The sequence below is a fragment of the Dicentrarchus labrax genome, unplaced genomic scaffold (genome assembly GCF_905237075.1).
Source record: "Dicentrarchus labrax unplaced genomic scaffold, dlabrax2021, whole genome shotgun sequence".
NCBI lineage: Eukaryota > Metazoa > Chordata > Actinopteri > Moronidae > Dicentrarchus > Dicentrarchus labrax.
This window is the reverse complement of record NW_026136701.1, coordinates 3970078-3982332: the sequence shown is the minus strand read 5'-3', so window position 1 is coordinate 3982332 and position 12255 is coordinate 3970078. Positions and strand designations below refer to the sequence as shown.

General features: G+C 40.3%; 1 protein-coding gene across 5 annotated transcripts in view; it reads left to right on the top strand.

Annotated features, from left to right (window-relative positions):
• Positions 1–5474: 5474 nt before the first annotated feature.
• map4l (microtubule associated protein 4 like) overlaps positions 5475–12255 on the top strand; it is a 108302-nt gene continuing 101521 nt past the window's right edge. For 2 of the 5 annotated variants that reach the window (XM_051395996.1, XM_051395973.1), the window contains exon 1: positions 5475–5655. The gene's annotated coding sequence lies outside the window, so the exon portion shown is untranslated. The remainder of the gene's footprint in view (positions 5656–12255) is intronic. The other 3 variants (XM_051395980.1, XM_051395965.1, XM_051395988.1) reach the window with 2 other exon arrangements.

Below are 12255 nucleotides of genomic sequence, written 5' to 3'. Positions count from 1 at the left end.
GCTTTACACAGCTCCCTCTGGAAACACAATACAACTTTTTTCACATATGAAGTAGTACTCCCCAACACCTCTAACCAGACTGTGATGTGTAAAATGGGGGATTTTCACTTTAACCCTCTATATAGTACCAACATTTCATTCAAATTCTGCTTTGTCCAATACTTTGGTTCATTATGAAACACCTGCTAAAACTCATGACATCAGCCTCAGCTTGGGTTTAGTGGTAACACCCTAAACTAATATTGAGAACATGGTAAAGATTTTACATGTTTAGTTTCAGCATGTTAGAATTGTTATCAGTTTTCATCCGGCGCATCTTAGCATGCTGTTTTAGCTGCTTTAGCTCAAAGCCAGTGCAGTAATACTCAAGTCTGGTCTCTGACTCTGCCCTTTTTTTTCTATTGTCTCTGTCTTGAACTCTTGGTCTCTGTAAAAATTCCATTTGGTCTCAACCAAGTCCAACAATATGGGTTGTTTTGTCTGAAGTAACTTCCTCCTTCAAAACATTGATGAAGCGCACTTGATCAGAAAATGACTATTAGTTTAATTCAAAATCTGTCTAGAACAGGCATTGACATTGGTCGTCTGGTAACTATGGTTAGTTAGGTTTTTTTGTCTCAGTCTTGACTCTGTCTCCCTGAGTTGCACAGTGTGAAATAGTAATAAAAAGACAGCGGGAGGATCTCTGAAAAGAGACGATAAGAGGAACAGCAAATAGTGAGGAGAAGGAATGATACAGCACAAGAAGAGCGAGAAAGAGGAGAGAGGGTGGATGGTATAACAGACTGAGAGAGAGAGAGAGAGAGAGAGAGAGAGAGAGAGAGAGAGAGAGAAATGATGCAGGCAGACAGGATATTGCATAACACTCTGTCGGACCTGTTGAGAAAGAAGGAGGAAACAGAATGAAGGATAAATGGAGGAGAGGACACGCAGTGACGCACTCTGTGAATGAAGAGAAACCACCTCGGACTCCTCCTCTGCATGAACCTGATGAAGATGATGGACTCACAGCCACGCCCTCTAGTTTGAGTCATGAAGAGCTGCTGCTGCAGACGTCTGGAAAAAGGAATCCGACACAAAAGGAAACCTGAGTCTCACATCTTGAGTAAAATTTAAATAAGGTCATCACAAAATATTCTTCAATATTACACTAGAACTGAAAATTAGATGATCAAAGCTCTATTTAAATAGAGAAGGGAACTGCATTATTAAAGCTGCACCAATCAATATTTTTACATTAACAATTACTTATATAAAGGGCTCGAGAATTATCAGTTCAACTCTGCAGCTCAATCACCTCAGTTCTAGAGAGCATTTTAGCCTTTTTCAGCTCACAACTTTACTGTTTTGGTTCTCTCCACTCACACCAACCTTGTTCCCAGCGGACGCAGAGTGGTTTTTTTTTTTTTGAGCTAAAGAAGTTCTAATAAACCCACTGTAAACTTACTACCTGCTCAGCACCAAAAGACAACGACAAAGTTAGCTACTAGCTTGTTTCATGTATTCCCCATGGAGCCAGGTCCTTCCAAATAAAGAGTGCAGGGTGTCGCCTTTCACACTCTGGAAACATGCCAGCTACTTCGGACAGAAGCAAAGCAGCTCGCTCATTGAAAACACTGGTCAACAGGCTGTCTGTGAACCCCCTAACCACAGCTAGCTTCTCTCTATAAATGCTGAGTTGAGATAAATTGTGTGTAAATAATGTTATCGGGTTTTATTTAGTCAATTTCATGACCATACATGTTTCTGAAATGATTTTAGGTGAGAAACAGGCAAAGCAATAACATATAACATATAACATATATAACATACAATGTGAGTTTGGAGTGTTGAGCTGGACGGACTCACTGAGAATGACTTGTCAATCACAAGGTAGCCACGCCCTTAAGCATACCCTGTTTATTGTCAATTTTACTCTAAATGGGACCATAATTTGCTAAATGAACACCATGCTGTATGGAAGAAGACTGAAACTAGAGATTGAGACCATAAACTCATTAGGAAGCAGTTTACTGAGCTCATAAATCAAGTGAGAAGTAGGCTTATTTTGCCATTACAGTCCATACAATCAGACTAATGTTTGAAACCAACTGAGTCGCCCCCTGCTGGCCATTATAAGGAATGCAGGTTTAAAGCACTGCTGCATTGGCTTCACTTTTCAGACCTGGAAGCTCTGTCCAATATTATATACTGTCAGTGGTTCAGCTGGGTTGTAGCTGTTTGCTTACTAACAGTTAGCAAACAAGCTAATGGGTCAATAAAATCACACCATTCTTTCAAAATACCTATTTGTGTAATTATCTATTGTTTATGGTGGCAATTCAGCTTAAATTCATTTATTTTACCACAAAATGTAGCTTTTTTTATATGTTGCTGTGACCCTTAGTGTTTTGAATTATTCATTATGTCTGGCTGCTTGTTTCCTTTGTTTCTCTCTGTTGTACTCAGGTCTCATTTGCAGAAGGGCTCTCAATTAAATAAAGGTCGTATTTGCATCCTTTTGCAAACATTTTGTTTCATGTGAAAGTTGCTCATTGAAAGACCGACTGACTATATTAACAGTGTGCTGAGCAACTTTGCATGGACAGCCACATGGACACAAAGCAAATGTTTTGACTTCTACCATTTCTTTTATAGTTGTTGCATTATTCTGCCTGTTGCCTCCTTGCCCTCCACTAATCCACCATTATACTGAGATAAGGCAGAGGTAATGTTGAGATGTCAGATGGAGGGTGGTTCCACTGTGATGGATAGATTCATAAAGACCAGGGGCATCAATAGGTGCTGTCAAATCCTGGTTAAGAGGATCAGAACTGTTGTTAAGGTGACCACTGATCAAATAAGATTAGAGTTAGTTATTACTGTATGGATTCATTTTTATGATGGAAAATACAGTGAGCTGTTGCGTGAAGGAGGTCAATGTTTTGTAAATGTGAACAAATAGATATTTTTGATGTGTGATTTTGTTGGCACTGTTTTTGTGCTTGTGTACTGTGGACACTATGGGATACTTGAGAGATTACAAACAAACTCACCAAATCAAATGGGAGCCATAATCCCAGATAATCCTATAGAAACCTCTGCCTCTCCAACAGTCAGTCAGTCATCTGGCTAGCTAGCTTCATCAGTTGCATCACTATGAAGCAACGAACTGACCACTGAAAGAGACAGTTTAAAACGACGACTCCTACTGTAAGGACGCAGGATTTTAACAATGAAATCAACCTTTCCCCCCCCATATGCATTCATTATATGATAATAGATGGAGCCATTGCTTGTAGACCCAATTTGGTCAGAGACTTGTTCCCGTATATCACAGTCAACTTATTGATGCACCGGAATTTAAGTTGAAAAAAATTGTCGTACACAATTTGGGATGAACCTAATATCTTTGCATTCACAAACTAATTTATTTATATATATAACTATTACTAGAGGCCTTATGCTTTTATCATTTAGAAATGTGACCAGTAATTTTATATCAAGACTGATTCCTCTTCACTAAATTGTTTCTGAAACTGCAGATAAAGAAGAACCAAAGAAATAAAATCAAACTGTCAGTACCATATTGAATTGCCTAGCACCATCTTCTTTGCGTCGTATTTTGTTTAATCAAATTGTGTCCAATCGCACTGCATCAGAAAAGAGATAACTTTTATCTCTTTGGTAGTTGCTTTATATGTATATTCAGTGTATCAGATTGTTAGCAATGCATTGAGGTTCATATCGCATTGGCCTTAGGGATGGAGATGCACCCCAAATGTTTAGACTCTTGCAAGTACAGAAGGATTTCAGCAACTTTTTCAGCATCTTCCTTAATGACAGTCTGTGATGTCTCTAAACCCTGCATCCCAGCTGCAAGATACTTATTCCTGTCATGGTTTTGATTATATACTACAATTAGACTGAAAAAAAAGAGAAAGAGGAATTTCAGTATGCATAAGATACTTTTGATTTTTGAGTGTGGTGTTGATTGGTCCGTAATGCGGTACACAACAGACTGCGCTACGCAGCTGGAAAGAAATAAAAACATTCCAGATGTTATTTCAAACAAAACGAGTGACATGTGCTTGGGGTAGCATTTTAGCTTCCTGTTTGTGAACTACTCAAATGTGTTATTTGTGGTAGAAGTCACAGTGTGAATGATGTATTGATGCATGCCATGTTAACATTACAACAAAATCATTTCTTATACACACACTGCCAACATATTACACTGTCCTGGCAACAGATCCTGACACTTACAGGACAACATTACAACCTTTCTCTTCATCTAGCTTTTTGCACTTTTACAGATTTACATCTTTTTTATTGTACATAACATAACTAGACTAAGTCTACTATACACGCCACTGGTCCATACTGTACATATAGTTACAATATATCACTCACTCTGTCCATTTTGCATCTTGATTCATTCTTCACTTTGAACAGTATCCCTTCACACCTTACTACTCTGTTAGTTAATTATTCATTATTCATTCATCTTTATAACTACTGTATTTGCAGCTTGCATGCAAACTGAATTTCATTGTACTGATTCTTACTGTGTGCAATGACAACAAAGTTTAATCCAATCCTATCAATATTAGTCCACTGAGGAATCTGAATACTTATGCTCACAGATAACTATGGTCCATACTCAGCCTGGCTGAAACACAGGGCCAGAGTGCATTATGTGAAGTGCCAGTGAATAATGTAGTACTTTACTGGTAACTGTCTCCCATTAAACATCAAGTTGCTTGAAACAGGCAGGACTTTAAGCCAGGTCATGATTTATGGTGCAGATGGTGAGCTATCAATGAATGTTCAATTAATATAATATCATTTTGAAAGGGATATTAATTTTTGTGTAAGTTTGTGTGGAGGTGATGTGGGTGTTAAAAAATGTAGTTTTATATTTGTATGTTATATGATTTGGTCAGTCTTTTAACCTTTCAATCTTGGCTCCATGGATATACATGTTCTCATTTTAAAGGACCAGTGTGAAGGATTCAGTGGCATCTTGTAGTGAAGTTGCAAATTGCAACCATTTGAATACAGCTCAGATTTCCAAGCGTGTAGGAGAAAGTATGGTGGCCTTGGAACTTATGAAAAATGATATCTAGATCTAGAGCAAGTGTGTGGTTTGTCCATTCTGGACATTCACGGTCAACATGACTCTGTTGAAGAGCACCCATTCCCTCTGTAGATACAAACAGCTGATTCTGAGGTAACAAAAACACAGTTCTTATTTTCAGCTGATTATACACTAATAAAAACATACCTATGAATATTACATTCCATTTCTTTCAATACAGCCCAATAAATGTTACACAATGGACCTTTAACATGTTATTTCTTGGATTTACTGTAATGTGTTTTACAACTCCATAAAGTTAGTGTCTCATATTTACGGCAGCACGTGAATGCAGCAGCTGCAGATTCCGGGGGAAAAACGCTCTTTTTTTGCTCGCTGCTCCCGATTGGCTGAGCCGTCTGAGGAGGGGGCGGGGCTTGCGTCTGAGTCCTGGCACCAGTCTGCTCCGCAAGCAGTGAAAGGTGGAGAGATTTTCACCATCACAGACTCTGACAGTCACACACACGCGAGTACACACACACACACACACACACACACACACACTCCGCGAAAGAAACGGGACACACGTCGAAGCGGTGAGTACAGTCGCATATTTCACTATTTACATCCGACTTACGAGGTGTCAGCGCGCGACTATCGCTGTTTGCCGCGTCCTCGCGCTGCGCCATCCTCTCGCGCGCTAAATGAATGATGAAATTCATGTCATATTTATGGCGTTATTTAGGTCTCGCGCTGCGGTGGCATGGATGCGGGCCTATATTTAGCTTCTTATATGGCGGCCCGGCAGTTGTACATTGTTGTGCTCGGTGTTTCCCATCACAATGGGAGAGGAGAGTGGGCGTGTGAGGTGAGGAGGGACCTCTGTCTCTCATGCGGAGGTCCGTGGATTCGTGTCTCTTTGTTATGGTGGTGCCGCAGTCGGGATGGTACACCCCTCCTGCTGAGAAAACCACCAGGCTATAGTACTCCAAAAATACTCCTACAATGAGCTCATACTGCTCCTCTCGAGCCATTAATGAGTGTATGCTGGCCTCATTGCCTCTAATGCTGTTTCAACCTTAATATTCCCATATGGGACTACAGTAACCTATAGACTGTGATATTTACTACAGGAGCTTCTCAAAGGCAGTCAGGTGCAGCCCCAGAGCAGCCAGGGCCTTGTTACATAAAGGGTGTCTTTATGATGTTGCTGCCTATACACCAGTTTTAGGAAGAGTCTGTGATGTTCTATAGGGACTAAGCCTGACGTTATACAATAATACCCCACCACCCCCCACTCTACACACACACACACACACAGCTACACACACACACACACACACACACACACACACACACACACACACTGCATCCTCTGTCTCAGTGTGGATTAGTACACATTGTTCTACATCCATGCTTGTGTCTTTCTCTCTCTGGCTCTTGGCCTTTTCAGTCTAATTCACATGTGGAATTGAACATGCAGTGTTTGAGGATAATAACGTGCACTGCATTGGTAACGGGCTAGGAGTACTGTGGGAGTGGGAACGTCTTCATATCCCTTTACATTCCCTGCAGAGTAGAAGTTTGAGTGAGTGTTCTTGTTGCAGCACAGCAACATGATGAATAAACCCAACACACACGCCAATGCGCCGTTACATAAAATGAACATATTCCGGAGTCTTGGGCTTCATCTTCTACAGTAATTCAGCCTGACATGTTTGGTATCTTTGGAGAGTTCTTTTGGGACGCTGCTCGGTGTTGATGGACCTGCTGGCGGCTCCTGCAGGGTTGAAGAGGTCAGTCGTTTTTCTGGCACTCTGTTTGTGTGGTTATTTGCGGTTGTTAGACACTTTCTGCCTGTCTAGCTCTGCCTGTACCTGTCGCCCTGTTACAGTCTGTCTCTGCCCCTGTCACTCATCTGTCATGCTGTATTCAATCAAAAGATCCTCTTGAGTTTTGATTTGAGGCCGCTCAGTAGGTGATGGCTGAGGCTGATAGCAACCTTAGAGGGGAGAAATTCACAGATTACAATATGGCGGCTGATAGGGATTTCTTTTTTGGGGCTGGAATAAAAAAAAAAAGCTTTTCTATGTGGTTTTGCCAATATGACTATGCAAAGTTAAGTTGATATAGTCAAGACTTTTCGCATACCTGCTAGGCATAATTTCTATGAAGTGGTTGGACATTAAAAATGATGAGAACACATATCTTATCATCTGATTTTTTTAAGTTATGTTTTTTGGCTTTTTTATTGCCTTTATTTGATAGGGACAGCTGAAGATAGACAGGAAAGGGGGGGGAGAGAGAGGGGGATGACACGCAGCAAAGGGCCGAAGGTTGGATTCGAACCCTGGGCCGCTGCAGCAAGGACTCGGTACATGGGACGCCAGCTCTACACACTGAGCTAACCGTGCACCCATCTCCAATCTTTATTTATTATATGTAATATTTTGTGGGAGGTAGTAGCAGATTGTACAACGTGCTGACAGCTAAAGGAAGGGTTGCTGGTTCAAATCCACAACTACTCCCACCCACAAGTGTGCATTAACAGGGGAGAAATTGTAGGTCACTTTGGCCAAAGATAGGACCAGTCTTTATCGATTTAAGTCTGAAACATCTAAAAAAAAATGCCCATCATCTTCAAATTGCTTGTTATTTCTATCACTTTAAAACTGATGAGTAATCACAAAGGAACAATAATATAACTGAGAGAAACGCAGCAAATCCTCACATTTGAGTACTGAAACAAAAGTGTCTCCATAATGAATGCATTGTAATATTACTTTGATAGTTTGATAGGAGGTGGCTGCAACATGTCCCACCTGGGGATATCCCAGTCTGATGGTACTGTGTGTGTCTTTGAGCACCAGAGCACCAATTTGCTTTATTTCCAACCTAACTTTGTTGATAAATCCTTACAAAATCTATGATGATCTAATGATGATAACATTAACATGAATTATAACTCAGCAAATTGATGTTATTAGCTGCTGCAGCTGGTTCCTGTACTTTATGTAGCCTTGGCAGTTCTCCAGCTATCACAACAGGAGACCACAGCAGATATGGTTTGGGATTTTGGCCATTGTAGTTCTGTAATTATCAGGTTAAAGGCTGCACTGAAATAAACAGTGAATGCCTGTGTCATTCTGTGCGGTCGTCATCACATTTTAGAAAAAAGATGTCTTAGGCAGATCTCTTTGAAAGGTCCAATATCCTCATCCCCCAAACACAGTCGAACAGTGAGTTTGTCGGTGTTGTGATGTGAGATGTCCTACAGACTCCAGTCTTACAAAAAGCACAGTGGAAATTGGGGGTGGGCGAAATTTTTCAACCGCCCAGTCCAACAACCGGCAATTGTCGATATATTCACATCCGTGTGTGCTTTGAGCTCGCTCTGTGCAACAAGCTCTCTTAGCTTTAATAAACAAAAGAAACTCACAAAATGTCCTCCTTTAACAGAAAAATACACCTTCTGTGTTCGGGTTTCTCTCTTTTACCAAACCAAGACCAGCTTAATTGCTTTGTTAGCTCGTCTTAAAACACACTTCAAACTCCACAGAAACGCAATAAAACTCATAGTTTAGCCTGTATATTGTCCAATCGCCCCACCCTAATGGCAATGCAAGAAACTCCAGAGCTGTTCAGGATGTTATGGACTGAAACTTTATACTGTTCTTGTGGCCTTGGAGAAGACATTTTCAAAAACTGGTCTATAAGTTTGTCTTGACTCTGAATACTGGTTACTGGTAGACAGCAGACCCATTCTTGCTGGTGGCCATTTTACTTCAGTGAAATGTCAATGTGTAGTTCACAGGAGGTCAGCAACACAGTGGTGAATGAGTAATGAATGTTAATAGAGTATTGGGGGTGATTTTCTTTTTCAAAAGATAAATGAAGAAAACACTTGATTAATGCTCTTTGGTATTCAAATACCAGATATGTTTTGGTAGTCCTTCTTAAGCAGCATACATATCATGGGAATATCTTGGTGGCAGATCAGTGATGGACAGGCTTCACAGACAGACAGACAGCCGAGAATAAAAATATTAAAAAGAAAGATAGAAAGGTAAAAAGATATACCTAGCCAGGGACTGATGCAGTAATAAATGGATGGAAAAGCACTCTGGAATAATGAATGAACATAAATGCACCCAGTAGGTTCCCATTAGCAGAGGGACTTACAGTGCGTCTAGAAGTAGGAAAAGGCTTCATTTCCTTTCTCACCAACATAACAAGATAACAAGAATTGTAAAGGCTAAAATATATTATTTATATTCTATTATTATATTTCAATTTCAATAATATTTGGATTAATTGTGCAGCGCAAAAAGCAGAGCTGTCTGGAGAGAAACAAGAGAAAGAAGTGGAGTTCTTCATAAGATTTAAGATCTGCTCAGAAGCTGAGGCTGAGCTGTCAACAACTCCACACACCCCGGCTGGGACTACAAAAACATTCTCAGCAGTCACATTTGTGCAGGCAGTGAGAATTCTCTTCATTGTGAAGACACCTTAAGACGTTCTTCTTCTGTGTTTCTCATGGTGTAGCTACACATGAACTTCGGCTGGAGGAAGGGATGGCGCTTGTCAGATACCGATATCGATACAGATACTGCTTATTGATACCTATACATATCGAAACTTTTACTGATACTACTCACCATAATTTGACTTGCATCGATGCCAAAGAATAAAGACATGACATAAAAAGATGTGAAAATTGTTTTATACAGCTGTTTTATTATTACCTTTTTAGCTTGGGGTACTTGCCAAAACCAAGTACCCATATGAGTACTTAATAATACCATTACAGTCGTAACAGTGACTTTGAAAACAGTTTTTATTTTCGTCAGATGTTCCTCCCTTTCTGATTGTAGCAAATTAAATGTTGTAAAAGTTGCTGACAGTGCTTCTCCTCCACCTACCTGCTCACCTAACAAGAGGTTAACGTCACACTGCTGTAAAGTGGTTTCCACCTGATACCCAACACTGGTATCGCTGCACCCCTACCTTTTTTGCAGAAATAAGATATATAAATAGTTTATTTAGTCATTGCATTTAGCTGCATTGTTATTTGATTTAGTTAAGTGAGCCCACACTTTTGAATGTTTTGCCCTGTCCGCTGTTTATGTAACGTTACATAAATACCAACAGCAGCGCCATTTGTCCAGGAGCTTATTGATATTTCTCTTCTGACCAGTCTGGAGCCATTACTGGTATAGTACTGGTTCTCCATTTCCATCCCTAGCTGGAGGTAAGGCACAGAATTTTAAGTTTTTGTGTAAATACTGAAATGTATGCCAAGTGAGGAGCCTGGCTCTTATTAGACAGGAACCAAAGAGACAAAGCAAAGTTTAAGATGATAAGAAGTACAGCTGAGCCTGACGGACTTTTGTATGGAAAAGTCTAAAGTGATGAAAGTTAAGCCAGGTCTGGAGGTGAGCATGGCACATTGAGTCTAATACGTTGTTATGTGACCATTGTGCTGGGAGCTTTACTGGAACATCCATTACACAACATGGTATCTAATATTCCTCAGAGAAACCAATCATGACTGATCAGCTCATGGGTAATGGGAAATTGGATGCACTTTCTGGATTCCTGTTTGCAGTGAAGTATTGTAAATAAATATAAATTCTGAGGAACTGGGAGGCAGCATATAAGTAGAACGAGCAAATGCCAAATCACAGCCTGCATTATCCTTGAATGTTTGAACTATTGATAGCATGATGAAACAGAAAAAAAGACAGGCTGATGATGCCTAAGACTAAACACAGGAAGCTAGATGGATTATCAGAGATGTTCTAATGCATAGCTGTTGTGATGATGATGCCATAATTTCTGCTTTAGGGATTGGTGGGATTACAAGCAATCCCTCCCAGATTACCAGCCAAGCACACAAGAAGTCAGGCTAGCGGTCATCCGACCAGGTATACTCAGCGTTCTCTGCCCATTCTCCAGGAAATCAGCCAGTTTTGTTTAACGACATCAGTTATAATACCTTTACAGCCAATGTGTAGGTTCTCCAGTCATTCAGTCAAGTCAGCCATGCAGAGACAGTACAGTAGATATATGATCTAACAGTGGTGTAGTCCCTGCAGGCAATTTCTAAGCCCTCATAGTAGTTTGTAAAACATAAGATTACGTAACACCAGGGTCAAAACATGAAGTTCTCTCTTTGTGTTACTACCTAATGTCAACCCAGGCTGTATAAAGGAGCTAGATGACTCTACTAGCACCATCATTCACAAGGAAGTCTTCCTGTAATAGTAAAAAACTGCTTCATTATAGCCTACAGTAAGGAGGACTGGGACAGATGGGAGTGAACCAAGGATCAAATAGTGTTCAATGATAAGTGACTGTATGTAAAGCTTAATAAAGCACGAGCAAAGACTGAGGGTAATAGTATGATTGGCTCAGTTTGAGTTAAGGGAGTGAATTAACATGTCATGCGTAATTGTAACCCTACTACTATTTGAACATTTCTGACATCTGACGTGAATGGGGGGAAAGCAGCACCTAGACTGCATTCATTTTGATTGATTGTTGTGTATCCACCCTGGGATTTGGATCTGCTTCAAAATTTAATGGATGCCTTGACCATGCTACACCCTTTCACCAAGTGTCATGTAAATCTGGTCAGTGGTCTTTCTGCAGTCCTGCTGACAGACAAACAGAAAACAGCACAGAAACATAACCTCCTTTGTGGAGCTAACACATTTTGCGCCATGTATGCTGACTGCATCAACAGGAACCTTGCATACACAAGCACCAAAACAACTTTATAAGGTGATAATGTGGAAGATGTTGTGTTTTCAGTTTTCCCCGAGTCGCTAAAAAATATGAATGAATACAGCTTTAAAGCTTCAAACTGAACATTATCGGGCCATATGTGTATGCATTTGTGATATCTCACACAACAGATGTTTGTTAAGTGTTAGTCAGACATGGAACACAAATGTGCAACACCGCTGCCTGGTAATGAAGACGCAGTGGGACAACTTTTCATTGATACAATATTGTGTTTGAGTCTGTGAACATTGTGAATTAGCCTCACACTGAGCCGATGAGACTGGGGGTGCAATCTGTTGCACCACTTACTCTTGAGAATCTGTTGAAAGACTTTCACTGCACTTAATGTGCAATAGTCATTTTTATTCATTATTGATGACCATAGAGAATTATGTAAGCTATGAGCT